This window comes from Lissotriton helveticus, chromosome 9 (assembly GCF_964261635.1).
Source record: "Lissotriton helveticus chromosome 9, aLisHel1.1, whole genome shotgun sequence".
Taxonomy (NCBI): domain Eukaryota; kingdom Metazoa; phylum Chordata; class Amphibia; order Caudata; family Salamandridae; genus Lissotriton; species Lissotriton helveticus.
Window position 1 is genome coordinate 1,043,020,089 of NC_136070.1, and position 15,858 is coordinate 1,043,035,946.

The window sequence follows — 15,858 nt, forward strand, 5'->3', positions numbered from 1 at the left end:
AATATGCTGGGCAATTTAGCACTTCTCCTGTGAAGAGGGGACGTGCATTTCAGAAAAATGGCACAAAATGCACTCATGTCTTCAGATATACTATATGCTAACCTCACAACACAATCAAATCAGTATATAAATAAAACATTTATAAAAATCAATTACAGGAACGTACATGAAGCCCTATGTTGTGCTTATTGTGGTAAGATTTTTTTTAATCCATGGGTAAATCCATCCATTAGACGCAAATAAATCGATGCAACCGAAATGTATATTTCTGATGTAAAAGTTAAGTGAAGGTTACCTAGACAGTGCAATAGGCAGCATAATGAAAAGAAACACAGCTTCTTTTGTTTCAAATAAACTAGTTCAACAACATGACCGAAAGAGTCACATCTCTTGGAGGTTTCCTCAAAATTGTTAAGATTATCGAAGTAAAGTAGAAAATGGGCAGATGTCACAGTTATGTGAAACGTGTTGATGAGGATATATTTATAGGAAGACAATTAACCCTGAGAGGCAGGATCGTAAACTGATTACAATATAATAAAATAATGGCATTGTAAATAAAAAGGTATTATATTTTTTGTTGTTATTGAGCAAAGCTCTCATGGTTCACTGGATGCAAAGTTCCTGTGTGGTGCAGTCGAAGCATGGAATGAAGCGTCAATCATGCCCATGAAACATTAGACCTCTGTACTCATTTATAAGCGGTGGTCATGACAACAACAGTAAACTAGTCCTCGAAAATTATTTTCCAGATGAAACTTACAGACATGTCAAAGAATGTGGTGAATTCCTGCCTTTCCCCCTGTGCTGGCCTCGTTTTGGCCGCCTAGCACCAAAGGACGCACCCTTGCACTATTTTAAATCTCAGAAACATTTGCGGATCCAGCCACGTATTTTACCAAGATGTTTTAATTAAAAAATACTTTTTAGCCATGGCTGTGTCTCTGGGAGGATCCTACCCCGGTCCCTTTTTTTAAAAAGATCTTTTTATGTGGGACCCGGCTTCAAAACGAGTCCCAAGGTGGCTGGCAACACATCCTGGTTGAAGTGTGGTTAGCCAATCAAATTTTAGTAGGATCCACGAGTCCACAGCAAGGTTCACACCCCCAGATATCTATATTATTTTACCTTAAAGATCTTTGAAACTACTGAGCGGATCTAGACCAAATTACAAAATGAGCAGTTTCAGGACCAACATCTAGCTTTCTGCCGAAAGTCATGTAATTAGGTTCGCGGTTCGGACTATAGTTGTGTTCAAAAAATGAAAAATCTCCATAGGCATAACATGGGGAAAACATGTTTTGAACCCTTTTTTTCTCAGCTCCCGTTTGATGGATCACCCCAAAACTTTCAACACAGTAGTTGAACCAAAAAGGGGACGTTCTTTGAAAATTTCTTGAAGATTCGTCAAGTGGTGCCAACGTGAAAAGAGAGTCATATTCCCTAACCAGTACTTTTCTGCTATGATTCTTCTCTTGGCATATGGTTTCGGCTTTGCCTTGTCAGTAAGACCAATTGTGGTTTTCTTGTATTGTCTCTTCAAAAAGGTAAAAGGAGCAAGTCTTCAGAAAAGGCTTTCTCCTCTGTTTCTTCCCCTTTAAGGGAAGCCTTCCACATTTCTCAGAAGAGAACATCATGTCAACCTCACTAGCCTGTAAAAGGGTAAAAAAGGAATATAATTGACCAACTAACCTCCTTTCCATGTTTCATATAACTCCCGTGCCCACCACATTTATACTTATTTGATTCTTTAGTCACACTCTCTGCATATTATGTTTGAAATTCTATTTTCGTACAGCTCATGGGAGATGTAGTTTGCCTATTGCCTCCATTTGTATATCCAATCCTTTTTTGGCATTGCCCCATGTTCCTGGACCCAGATCCAGGCTCACAAATTCACCATGGGCCAATGTGGCTATTCATGAAGGTCACTTACACTTTTAACAAATTTACATGTGTAACTTTACACTTACATTTTTGAGTAACTTAATTTTTTTTTGTGGGTTCTCAAAATCTGAGAGGAAAGTTGCTCAAAAGCACACATCTCCACCCGAAAAAATGGGGATGAGTGGATGAAGCCAAAAATGCGAGTATAAGTTACTACAAAAAAAGACCACCAACACGTCCACCACCAGCCTTAGCCATCCACTGGTAGTACAACATCCTCCCATATGAAATTATGGAGTCAGGGATTTAAATGTAAATCCCATATGAAATAATATTAAATTAAATAATATAAATCAGCTACAAATATAAATAAATATTATTTAATGTAAAAATAAATATATAAAAATATCACCAAATATAAATTTAATTATAACATATTGTATCAACCTTTTTGCATATCCAAATAATGTAACTATGTTTTTTATTGAAATATTATTCAATTCCTTTCAATAAATTATATGCATTACCTTTAATCATTAAGAATTTTAATTTGCTTATTTTAGATTGGAACTATGTTTTTAATTCCAAGTTGAGAAAAATACTGTTATGTAACAACATATTTACATAATGTAAAGATGTATTCAAAGTTTAGTAAATACTGCTGTAGCATTTTCCTAATGAATTCTGCACTTAAAATGAAAAAATGTAATTCATATTTAACATATAAATCTTTTTACTAATGTTTTAGAAAATGTAATACACTTTTTAAATTGTTCCTATAACTTACCATAGGGAGAATACTTCCCTGACTGTGGAATCCTCCGTGGTAAAGTATAGGGAAAACTAAAAAAGTTTTTTATCTCAAAAAAGCAAAACTCTTGTATGCTAAATATTAATGTAAGTTATGTTTATGTATTTATTTTAAATAAAGAATAAAATGCTATAGCACTATTATCTTAAATTTGAATACAATCTTTGATTAATTTAAATATACATTCAATTAAATAGGTATATGTTTCCGAAGTTTAAATTATAAACAATTCCTATGTAATGTAAAACAAAATGCATTAAGTACTAAAATATTTATATAGAATTAATTACATGTAGTTTCATTATGTTACATTACAAATTAATGACGCATTATTACTATATGTTCTAAAAAGGTTAAGATGTTTATAAATAATTAAATATGTTTTATTCTTAGATTTCTATTAACATCAAATACTATTTACATATATTCTTAACTATTTCAAATAATGTAATTTCATTTAACATTAATTCCTATGGGGTTTTATTTTAAGTCCCTACCTCCAATATTTGCATTGAAAGGGTATTGCAGTGCCAGTCATTGGCCATGTATGGTGCTGGTCTTATTCCAGCTCTGAGTGGACTCATTTACTATTGTTTTTTGGGTCCTTTTTTGGCTGTAGTTGTCAAGATCCAGATGCCGACCTAGAGGATGCTTACGATGAGGAGACTGCAAGGCCTTGGCCTTGCCTGCTTTTGTTCTGCCAGAGATAAGGGTGACTCCTTCAAGTAGCCAAGATGCAGCTGATACTTGTTAACGCTTAACAGATAGTGCCTCTGATAGGAGCCCCAGATGGAGGAAAAAGCCCAAGTGCCAAAAACCTCCATGTGCCAAGAAGAATCTGGCTACAAACAAACCGTGCAACAGAACTGTGCGGGAATCAAGAAGCAGGAGAAGAATCTGGAAGCACAGGAATCAAATTCTCCAGGAAAAACCTAGCAGCCAGATTCATGAAGCAGAAATCGGCTCGCAAAGGGCCTGATTCTGCGAATCTGGCCCTTTGCGAGCGCTTTTTTTGCATTTGGGATTCATCATCCCAATGCAAAAATCGCAGATTTTGAAATCGCTAAATTGCATTTAAGGAATCTCTATTTGAGATTCCTTAAATGCAATTCATGAACCATTTCAGAATTGTGAATTTGCAATTTTTGGCCGCTATTTACCGCGAAGTCTGACTTCGTGGAAAATAGCGAAAACTTAGAAAAATGCACTTTAGTGCATTTTTCTATGTTGGATGTTACACACACACACATGTCCTTTGGACATGTGTGTGCGCACACCAGTATAAATCACCATTTCAGGGGTGCTACAGGGTGTCCTTTGGACACCCTGGCACCCTTGAAATCGCTTCCTTATTTGCGATTCGCTAATTGCTAATCGCAAATAAGGATTGACTCCCCATTCATTCCTATGGGCGAATGAATGGGGAGTCATTCCTTATTTGCGATTAGCAATTAGCGAATCGCAAATAAGGAAGATGTAGAAATCGCTATTAATTTTGCGATTTCTACATGCATCCCGTTTTGCGAGTCTTTAATAGCGATTCCTCAATAATTTCTATTAAGGACTCGCAAAAGAGGAGCATGATGAATCTGGGGGTAGGACCTCTAGACAGGAATCAGGAATGAAGACATACAGCTAACACTAGGAATCATTACGACACAAAGGCGGATGGGCAGGCTTCCTTATATACTCCGGAAAACAGAAAATTGCATTATAAAAGGGCATCAGCATTTCAGATTGCGAAAAACTGAGAGGTGAAGTAAGAAGGGAAGCCATCTTGGATTAGGCTGCATATATCCTCTAGAGGGAATTTTGGGACACAGAATTCCCCAGGAAATGAACCCCCCCGCCCCCAGTAAGGCACCCCCAGAATTACGAATGACGGCGTGGGATGTTATACCTGCGTGCCGACCGCCTACGGGTAAGTTTAGGTAGGAAACGTGGTTACCAACAAGCCTCTCCATACTCTGAGCCTCACTTATGCCGCTGAGTGCCCAGCCTGCCCGAGGTGGTCTTGCAAAGCCGGGTTGGACTGAACGTCAGCTGCACGATAATAGTAACTTTAAAAGTGCAGTGTGTGACTAGCAATTGGCCTACTCTTTTGTGATTGGATGTCCCTTCCTAAACTCCTCCCTAACCTTCCAAAACCCATCCTTATTCTTCCTTAAGCCACTCCCATTTAGTAGTAAGTATGCCAATTTTTCCAGCAACTCTCCCTGCCCCTTCACATTTACTTCTAAGGGCCAGTTTAATATGTCCTTAGGGAGGCATTCCCACCGAATCTGGTAAAGAATGCTTTCCGAACTATTCGTATTTGGGGAGTCCTACCAACCGATTACCATGCGTGTGGAAGCTTACGGACTCGATTCGTTCAGATTTCAATTGACTGCAATGGGAGCCTGTGTGCCAAACGATAACACAGTCTCACATTGGAAAAAAGGGTAGTCGGGGAAAACCTTGCACCCTGTGACAGGCACCCCATTGTGCCTGCCACATTGTGCATGGGTGGGCGAGGGGTCCCTTGGGCACCCCTACGGGTCACATTTGGTCACCTCTGGGTGAAGGGAGGCACGCAACTGACCCCCAAAGAATATAAGGGGTGATTACGACGGCGGTGAACCCGCCATCAGCAGGCTGCCGGTGGCGGGTTCACCACCCTCATAAGGCCTTTATCCGCCCGCCGTATCAGGATGGCAGGTGATGTGCCTGGCAGACAGAAAGCCCGTCCGCCATGGGTCCGACAGAGGCAATCATTACGATTGCCTGTCAGACCCACCCCACATCCACAAAATGGTGGGGGTGCCTAGCAGGCACCGTCCCCCAGATTTGGATGCTGCACCCCGCCATTGACACAGGTGGTTCAACCTCCATTGAAAGGCTGGCGGGGATGTACTTTGGGGGCCCGTTGCGGGCCCCCCTTGTGCCAGTGAGTTTTTTTTTAGCACTGTGGGGGCACCTATGGTCCCCCTACACTTCCCTGCACCAGGTGGCAGGCACCGCGTGGTGCCTGCCATGCAGTGCAGGGAAATGCAAACAGTGTATTTCAAACATTACGGCGGGTGCTGCAGCCAGCAGCCCCGCCGCAATGTTACAGATACAAGATGCGACCACTACGGTGGTGGTTTCATCATAATCTCATGTGCAGGACCGCTGCCTTACAGGTGGCCGGCCCCAAACTCCGCAATGATGGAGGACGGACTTAAGTCCGCCGGCCATCGTAATCAACCCCATAGTGAATAGGCCCTCAAGTATTTACCTTTGGGCCAATTCATAGAGGTAAATGCAAGCACTTTGCCTCCTGCCATGAGCTCAAAGCTTTCCAGCTCATTCACTCTGCTTTAAGTTCATCAGCCCTAACACACGTCCCACTACAATCCCTGAGTAGTATAAAGTCACCCATCAGAGACCCAAAATACTCTCCTGGTCGTTGGCAAAGGGACATTACACTTGTGAGCAATTTACATGTGTATATTTACATTTCACATTTAAGTAACTTTACTACCTTCGGCTAGTCACAAAATTGTGATGGGCTTTGGGAACGGTACTGTAGTGTCAGGCTCTGTTTCACAGGTTTTCAACAGGCCATGTGTATCCCCAAATTTGTTTTCCAGTGTTTCTCCAGAGCAATCACTACTACTGATTTCTAAAGTACCATTATCACTGACTCCATTGTTATTTCGTAGGGTGGATTAAGTCTATGAAATTCTTAATTTGCAAATCGGTTCCCCAAAAAAGCTATGGCTGAGAAAAAGAAGAATACCACAGAGTTTGAAAAGGTGAAGTTGATATTTACTTATGAAAAACAGGATGAGGGAGTGAAAAGGTAATGCCCCTCATGGGCACTGGGGGTAGATACACCCTTCTCAACTAGGTTTACTCAAAACAAAATGATCCACCTCATAGAGGTTCAAAAGATAGTGTTCCCAAACTTAAATTAAATTAAATACAGTACCCAGTCGGTATTGTTAATATGTAAAACCAGTCAGTATTTCTGACAGTAAGCTAGAACTGGTAGAAGCCAGTGCTCCATGAGCCTCTTTTTTGGGTGGGAAGATTTGGCCACAGGCATTTAATGGTCAACAGGTCCTCAACTCGCGCCATCCCGCGGCTAACAATAACGACTGGGTACTGTATTTAATATACATTTTTCCACCTTTTTCTACATAGCACTTTTTATTCTGCACCATTTGATAACAACATAGTGAGCACTGAAGGTATCATCTTTATTCCTGATGAAGAAGCCTTGATGCTTCGAAACATGTTGACTTGACCAGGAGCATCCGCACAATAAAACGCTGGAAATATCTGAAATACCTTTTTAACAGTACCAACCTATGACCCTTTAAACTCTTTAGGTCTACAGGGCCAGGTACTTTTTCACCCACTCACCTCATCCACCCCTGACCCTTCCTCTCACTACCCTACAATCACAAATAGCACTACAATAACAGTGCTCCAGCGTAGTCGCTAGTCGTAGCACACCTCGTCCCGCAGCGGGGCGGGAAGACCTCTATGATGAAGCATGACACCAATGGCCCTTTTGGTGTGTGATGGGTATTTAAGCAAACACTGTGTGTGTCCTACCAAGTTTGGGAACACTTTCTTTTGAACCTCTTTGAGGTTGATATTTACTTGCCAGGTACAAGAGCAAGGACAAAGGAGAGACAGGCAGAATGAGCCCATAAGCAGACAAAGAGGGAGCATTATGAACAAGAAGGACATAGGGAAAGTGAAGAAAATGAAAAAGAGAGAGAGAATTAGGGAAAGAGAAGCTCAGAATGGCAGCATAAAAAGCTGCATTTGGAAAAGTGATTCCACTTCCAACTCTACTGGCATGCCTGCCAACATTCCGAAACAGTTTGTGCATATGTATCTGGAGGGGCAACATATTTTGGAATGGTTTGTGAGTTCTTGCTTGTAGAGTTTAGGCTTTGTATGATGTGTCTAAGCTACTTACTTTAATGAGACTCTTGCTCATAGAACATAAAGCAGTTATTAGAAGAATGCCTGTGGCTTGGAAAAATAATTTTTAGCAAATGAAGGAAGCTAATTAAATGGTTTGGGCTGAAGCCAGCTGAATACCTTCAAAAGTTTAAAGGCAGCAAGAGCGCAGATGGTTTTTCGTTTCAAACCAAGATTTATGGTGGGGTGCGTGAGCGGGTGAGAGATGGAGGCCTAGGATTTTTATTCCTTTCACCAGTATATGTTGATTAAAAGACTCACTAAGGAGTGCTCTACGACATTTAGTCAATACTTAACATTCCTGACAGAGAAAGATCAAGAGACACATGCAGTGTTAGCTGACAAGTAGTTAGCTAACAAGGATAACAAAGGGCTTGAGGCACACAGTTCTAAGAGAAATTGAGAAAAGAACTCTCAGCAGGTTGGTTCCAAACCAGAGAGAAAGGGCCAGGGCAAATACCAAGGATCCAAGGGAGAACACATGCAGAAAGGGGATTGGATTACAAATCATGGACAACATAAAGACAAGAGAGGACAGAAAGGTTCCTCCAAGCCCAGGGGGATTACTTGTTTTAGATATCACAAGGAAATGCATTTCAAGAAAGACCACCAAGTGAAACACTCTGTCCCATCTGTACCCATGAAAGTAAGTTGAATAGCTGTGGGGGGAGGGCCCAGAGGTGTCCCTATTGCACAAATCCTGGTGACTGTAAGTGGTCATGGCAGGGAGGATTGCAGCGAGCTCCAAAAATATTTTTCAATATTAGGCCGAGGCGGGCCCCTCTAGGATCTCCACCACTATGCCCTACAAGAGCCAGAGGGCTCCGGTTATCCTAACATTTGCAGGGCATTGAGGCATTTCTTTTGATTTTGTGGGCCACCATTTCGAGACTTCTCTCCCACTGGACTAATCTTGGTGGTGACTGACAGGAGCAAAAGTTTTCTCAGCCTATCTCAACACTTTATTTTTTAAACTCCCAGTTCTGCGGGACTCCCAAATGAACATTTGTCAATACAGCTCTATATTCTAACTCAAATCTTTCCAAAACTACTCTAGCCTTTGGAAATCGCATAAGGAAATAGCATTTATGGACCCTCCCACTTTCCCTTGCCACACCCCCCTCGCCCCTCCCCATGACAGATCACCCTGAAGCTTTTCAGGAAAAAACCGAGGTAGTTTAACTTTTTTTGTTGTAAAGTTTTGTGAACCTCCCGCATGCAACCAACCCCACGCTGTCCGTGGCCTTTCGCCCTGCATGGTGGGGGGTTGGACACAAGGTGGCTAACTCCCCCAAATGCAGCGAACTCCACACTGCACACAGTTGTCGGCCGTGCAAGGCAGTTGTTTACCCACAAGACCTGGCCCCAGGGACCCTATTCCCCAGGGACTTTTTAAAGGGGAAGGGGGCTGAGTGCCCCCCTCCGCAAACCTATTATTACCCTGGAAACCCCCTCCCCAGCTCCATGTATATTTCAAAGGGGAGGAGGCTGCACACCTCCCCCTAACCGAGCCTCATTAGGCCCTGGGGTTCCCATCCTCCAGGGCCTTATTTAGTTTAAAGGGGGTGGCAAGTGGCCCCTAATCCAGAGCCTTATTAAGACCTGGGAAACCCTTCCCCCAGGGCCACTGCTTAAAATAAAGGGGAGGAGGTGCATAGCACCCTCCCTGAGCCGTTATGGGCCCAGGGACCCTACCTCAGTGGCCCGCATTTCTTAAATGTGGGTGCCCATGTGCCCACCCAGGGCACCCACACCAATTCTTGTTGGGGGCTGCAGGGGAGCCCAAAGGCCCCAACCGGCTATCCTCTTGCAGTGGGAGCCAGCATTGCTCCTGCACGTAGGGAGCTGCTACTTATGCTGCTCCCTTTAAAAGGGAGCAAAACTTTGATCTGTTTCCCTGCCTGCATCACTGCAGGCAGAGAAACGGATCAAAAGTATGTTCCCAGCTGGCTGGAGCATTTCCAAAGCTCCCAACAGCTGGGAGCAGACTTTGTGTTTGCTCACACTTGGCAAGAGTATTGAAAATGCTACTGCCAACTGGAAGCAAACACAGGTTTCCATGCCCGGTAAGTCCCAGGGTGGGCTCCCTATGACATAGCTAGTTAAGCAGCCCTAGGAGTTGGGATCCCCGAGTTAATGGCTCACAGAAGAAGGTGTCACGCCCCCCTCCCTTTTCTAAAAGTTAGTGGTCCTAGGGATGGGGTGCCCAAGGCCTTTAGAAGTTTGAAGAGGGGGACTGCTTGACCTCCTTCATCTTTAAAAATACAGTGGGCCCTGGGGACGGGGGTCCCATGAGGCAAATGCAGCTTTGGGAGAGGGGCGCTCAACCCCCCAAAAATAAATTGGGTGCTGGGTGATGGGGTCCCCGGGGCTGAAATCGGCTAGGGGAGGGGGGCTACGTGCACCCTCTCCCCAAAAATAATAAACTTCTTGCCCCACAGACTCTGGCCCACCATGGGCACCTTTGTAATAAACAAGCAGGGGAGCCTGCAATCTACCGCAAATTTGTGGCAGCATTTTCTTATAAAAAGCTTTTTGGCCCCATGTGGGGTCCCTATGGGGTATGCCTATCCTGCTCACTTATGTCTCTTTTACTTTTTTGTAGGATTCAACACTGAGTCCCAGGTCCTAAGATGGCAGCCACTACTTCCTGGTTGAGGCGCTGGCAACAATCAGATCTCAGAAGGAGATCTGCTGGATCCGAAGATGCTCTGCATCCCTGGATATATAACGTTGTTGACCATCAATTGCCCAAAAACTATTGAACTTATTTACACAAAATCATAAAAAGCACTCTTTTTGTCCTGAAAGCTAACTTTTTGCTAAATTTGGTGTAAATCTGTTCAGTTGTTTAGGCTGTAGCTGTGTCTAAAGTTCCTATAGAAAAATTAATGGGGAAAATGTGTTTTAGGACCTCCTTTTTTGCCAGCCCCCCTTGATGGATCACCCTGAAACTTTCCATGTGTAAACTAGTTAAGTAGCACTTTTGTTTGTAAAGGTTTGTGGAGATGTTAAAGTTATTAGTAACACAGAAAATGCATTTCCTATGGCAACACAATCTGACTATAACTACCCAGTGGCGGCCGACAGTAGATAGTTATAGTTATTATCCATAGGAAATCCCAAACATTCTATTGGCAATAACATTGGCGTCAGTTGATGAATCTTCTTTTCAAACTTTTGGCCAGCTCAGTTCCGCTCCTTCCCTAAAAGTTTGGGGGTGATTGGTGAAGCGGGGGCCTGAGAAAAAAGGAAATCCCAAAACGTGTTTTCCCGATGTAATTTCCCATAGGACCTTTAGCCACGGCTACAGCTCGAACGGCTGAACGGAATTACACCAAATTTGGCAGAGAGGTAGTCCTCAGTTCCGACATGTGCCTTTGGCATATCTGGTGTCAATCTGTTCAGTAGTTTCTTTGAAAATTACAGTTAAAGTAATTTATATATCTGTGGGCGCAGAGGATCCGCGGATTGTGCGAGGATTGGCCTTGTAGGATAAGCGCACCGTCCCGATCACGCGCTCAATTCTAATTGGCTGTCAAGCAGTTGTAAACATTCGAAATCAGGAACTGTTGGCAGCCATTTTGTGCCTTGGTAGAAGCGAGGCTGAGGAAGTCATAGAAATATGTGTGGAACGTGTGAAAATGGGGCAGGGTAGACACACCCTGACCCCCTAGGCCTGCTTAGGAGGTCCCACAAGGACCCCCAGGGCCCAATTATTATAATTTTTTTTTAAATTCGCGATCGTCCCTAGGCCCCGCCCCTCCTTGCATGACTCCCCTGGCGCGTATGCAGAGGGGGAACGAACTCCCCTTTGAATACTGGGTGCCTCCAGTAAGTGCCATAGAGCTGCGTTGCAGAGAGGTGTAAAAAGGGGCGTGGCCTCAGAACACCTCTCTGCAACGCAGCTCCCTGGCGCATAATGGAGGTACCTGGTGGGCTAGTTGGTCGCCAGGGGACCTCAGAATTCAAGGGGACTCAATCCACCAACTTAAAACATTGGTGAAGGTAGGGGGCGAGGCCTAAGGTGATATGTGTGCAAACACGCCCTGTGGCTTGTTTTAAGTTGGGAAATTAATTCCTCTTCAATCCAGAGGCCCCCTAGGAGCCAACTAGCCCACCAGGTACCTCCAGTAGGCACCACGAAGCTGTGTTGCAGAGTGTTGTAAAAAGGGGCGTGGCCTCTGAATACCTCTCTGCAACGCAGGTCCCTGGCGCATACTGGAGGTACCTGGTGGGCTAGTTGGCCCCCAGGGGACCGCAGCATTGAAGAGAAATTAATTCCCCAACTTAAAACGCGCCACAGGGCGTGTTTGCACACATGTCACCGCAGGTCCCGCCCCCTTCCTTCACCATTGTACAAATATTCCTCTAAATCAGTCAAACTAAGAATTCCGATTTAGTCACCTGTTATCAGGAGAGAACTCAGTGCTGCATCTTTTAACCCAGCACTGACCCTGAAAAGTAATTCTAAGCGAACTTACCAGTAACTTGGATTTCCTTCCATAGGAATCCATTGTGTGGTTTTCACCGGAAAAGTTGCTAAGTGTTGATTTTTGAAATGACAAATATTCCTCTAAAATCAGCCGAACTACGAATTCCTATTTACTCACCTGTTATCAGGAGAGAACCCAGTGCTGCATCTTTTAGTCCAGCCCTGACCCTGAAAAGTAATTGTAAGCGTACTTACCAGTAACTTTTATTTCCTTCCATAAGAATCCATTGTGTGGTTTCGTACTTACCAGTAACTTGTATTTCCTTCTATAGGAATCCATTGTGTGGTTTTCAGAAGAAAAGTTTCTAAGTGTTGATTTTTGAAATGTACAACTATTCCTCTAAAATCATCCAAACTACGAATTCCGATTTAGTCACCTGTTATCAGGAGAGAACCCAGTGCTGCATCTTTTAGCCCAGCACTTACCCTGAAAAGTAATTCTAAGTCTTCTTACCAGTAACTTGTATTTCTTTCCATAGGAATCCATTGTGTGATTTTCACCAGAAAAGTTTCTAAGTGTCGATTTTTGAAACGTACAAAAATTCCTATAAAATCAGCAGAACTACGAATTCCGATTTACTCACCTGTTATCAGGAGTGACCTCAGTGCTGCTTCTTTGAGTCCAGTAGTGATCCTGAAAAGTAATTCTAACCGTACTTACCACTAACTTGTATTTCCTTCCATAGGAATACATTGTGTGGTTTTCACCAGAAAAGTTTCCAAGTGTCTATTTTCACAACCTAAAAATATTCCTTAAAAATTGCGTGTATGACTTAAACTCATTCTTTCGACTGTTTAAAGGAGATGCACACGTGCTGGATCCAGGATCCACCACTGAGTAAGAAAAAGTAACGTTAACACTACTTACCTGATAAGTGAATTTCCTCCTATAGGATAACATTGGTGGTTGTATGTGAAAAAGTTTCTAAGTGTCAACTTTTAAAATACAATAATATTCCTTAAAAATCACTACTGTAACCAAAACGTTTTTACTCAACTGTTTACAGGAGATATCCCAGGACTGAATCTAGGATCTAGTCTTGTGGTTAGAAAAGTAATCTAAAAAGTAACTAATTGCATTTAACTAGAAATTCACATTGAGCTCAATGTTGCATTGTGTCTGAAATTGTGTTGTGCATTACAACAACTGTAACTACTGTACTTAAAATTCTATTGCCTATTTGCAAAGTATTTAAACTAAAGTAATTCATTCTGAGAAAGTATATTTTGTAATGTAATGTATAATGTAATTATAATGTAATTTAAAAAATAAAATATCTAAAAATAAATAGTTTGAAACAAAATGTAGTAAATCAGTATCAAAAAAATAAATATAAGAATTACTACATTTAAAAATTGTCATTTACAAAACCTTTGAAATTCACTGAAAAAACCCATAGGTTTCAGACATGTTATAGTTAGGAATTAGTATTTAAAAAACCTTTGAAATTCACTGAAAAAACCATAGGTTTAGGGGTGTTATAGTTAGTTGGACATTTCACTCATACAAAACCATTGAAATTCCCCCTTAATAATTAGTTGTACTAACTATAACTTGCGCGCCCGCAATACACTGTTGATGATGTCACATATTACATCATTCATGACATGGTCAGTGACATCACTGATGACATCTCAAATGACATCACTGAGGACATCACTGTTAACATCATCCACATGACAATATGACACATCTTATCATACACTAGAATAATCTTTCAATACTCATTATAAAATATGGAGTACCATATTTGAAACCATTGACACACCAATACAAGTTTCTAAAAACCCACTCAGTGATTCTTACATCTACACACACATCTATACACTTACGCGTGACATCATGTACATGTTTGACGCAGTGGGTGCGCGACTCCCATGAAAATTATATATATATGTATTTAATATACATATTGGGGCAAGACATTATCTAACCTAATCATAAAAATAATATATTTTTACTTTTAATAAACTTATATTACTTTTAAATGCAATTTCACTAAGTCGCGTTGGGTGCGTGCTGCCGGTGTGCAGGGTGCGCGGACCCTGTGTGACCAGAAAAAAAAGATTTGATCGGTTCATAACTTTTCACATTGTAACTATTGAAGGACCCCACCCATTTCAATCATTCTTGTTAGAGCTTCTTTGGAGACAGATCTCTTAGCTGAGAAGAACTTCTTTTGGATTATTTCTATTCTGATGTTTTCCAATTTGATGACAAAATGGCTTCAGGACAACAGCCACTACAAGAATTGGACCATTCTTCGGACGAAGAATTTGTTGTGGAACCTCCACCTCCAAAAAGACCTTCTTCAGTGGTGTGAAAGTGTTTTACCTACTCTGAAAGACAAAAGAAGGTGAATGCCACAAAAGTCACCTTTAAAATCTGTAGTAACGTTCTTTCAAGAGGCAGTGCCGATAAAAAGTACTCATGTGTCACTGCAAGTATGTACAAACATCTTAAGAGTCTGCACCCTGTTAATCTGACTCGGCAGAAGTGCAGGAGACTTCGAGAAAACCATCCTACTGCAGTGCCAAGTACTTCTGCCAGTTCCTCTTCGCCAGCACATCCGGACATACGTTCCGAATTTGCACACATAAAAATACACTGCATCAAGTACAACCAACTTCTGTGCTACGGAGAGCAGTCTGTGGACTTAGTCTCTACAGCACAACGAAACCACCGCTGTTAGACTTATTTTTTCTGGGCTATTAGTTCCTGAAGTTCACTGTTTTTTTCTTCCTTTTTTCTTTTGATAAAACAACAAAAAAAAATCAAAAAATTGTTAAAAAACTAAAAAAAGAAATATAAAACAAAAACAAAAAAGTTATTTTCAGAACTAACTTCTCTGGTTAAAGAAAGAGCTATATTTGTATGATAGTGTATGAAAGTTTGTTTGAATGTATGCATAGTGCATAATTGACTGAAAGAATGCATTAGTACTGTATGGTGTATGTATAAGTGCAGCACTATAAGGAGGTGCTGTAGCATGACACTTTTAGCTCTTTCGCTGCAGTGTGCTGTGGTACTTCTGAAGCACAGGGATGCAACATATGTACATAAATATGTTGCAAGTCTATGCTTCCCTCTGCAATGCTGCTTAAACTGCAGCCATGCGGTGACACAGGCACCATGGCGCAAGGATATCTGTGTCATGCAGAATTTGTTTTTGTGCAGGAAGACACACCTTCCTGCACAAAAACAATCGGTGAAGGCATTTTTCTCCTTCAATGTATGCTGTGCATTTTAGCATACATTCAAAGAGAAAAAATGAGGAGAAATGGAAATAATTCTCCTTGTTGTGCCTTGTTACACCAATTGGAGGATGGTGCAGCATTCACACACATGTCCTGATTTATGATTTTTTATAAATCTGGAGATGTGTCTTGTTCTATGAGTGTTCTGTGCAAATATGCACACCTATGCAATGTCCCTTCAACAAAGGAGTTTGAAGCATTCCGTACCCTAAAACCTGGCTCACTGCATGAGTACATGCATAATAACTGAATGATTACAGTACTATAAGGAGAGACACTGAGAGAATTCATAATTGATTGAGTTTTACTTTAGTGAATTGATTAGTACATGGTACTGAAAGAGTCACTATGGGATTGCAAGAGCAGTCACAAGGTGTTTGCTGGAGTGTATGGATACTGACTGGGGAATTGTAGGCCTGAAACACAATTGTGTACTTGGTTAGTT

The 15,858-nt window shown here is 41.8% G+C and overlaps 1 protein-coding gene across 3 annotated transcripts in view; it reads left to right on the plus strand.

Annotated features, from left to right (window-relative positions):
• The window catches only part of ASPN (asporin), a 199,372-nt gene that overhangs the window by 140,801 nt on the left and 42,713 nt on the right, over positions 1–15,858 (plus strand). The window lies entirely within an intron of this gene.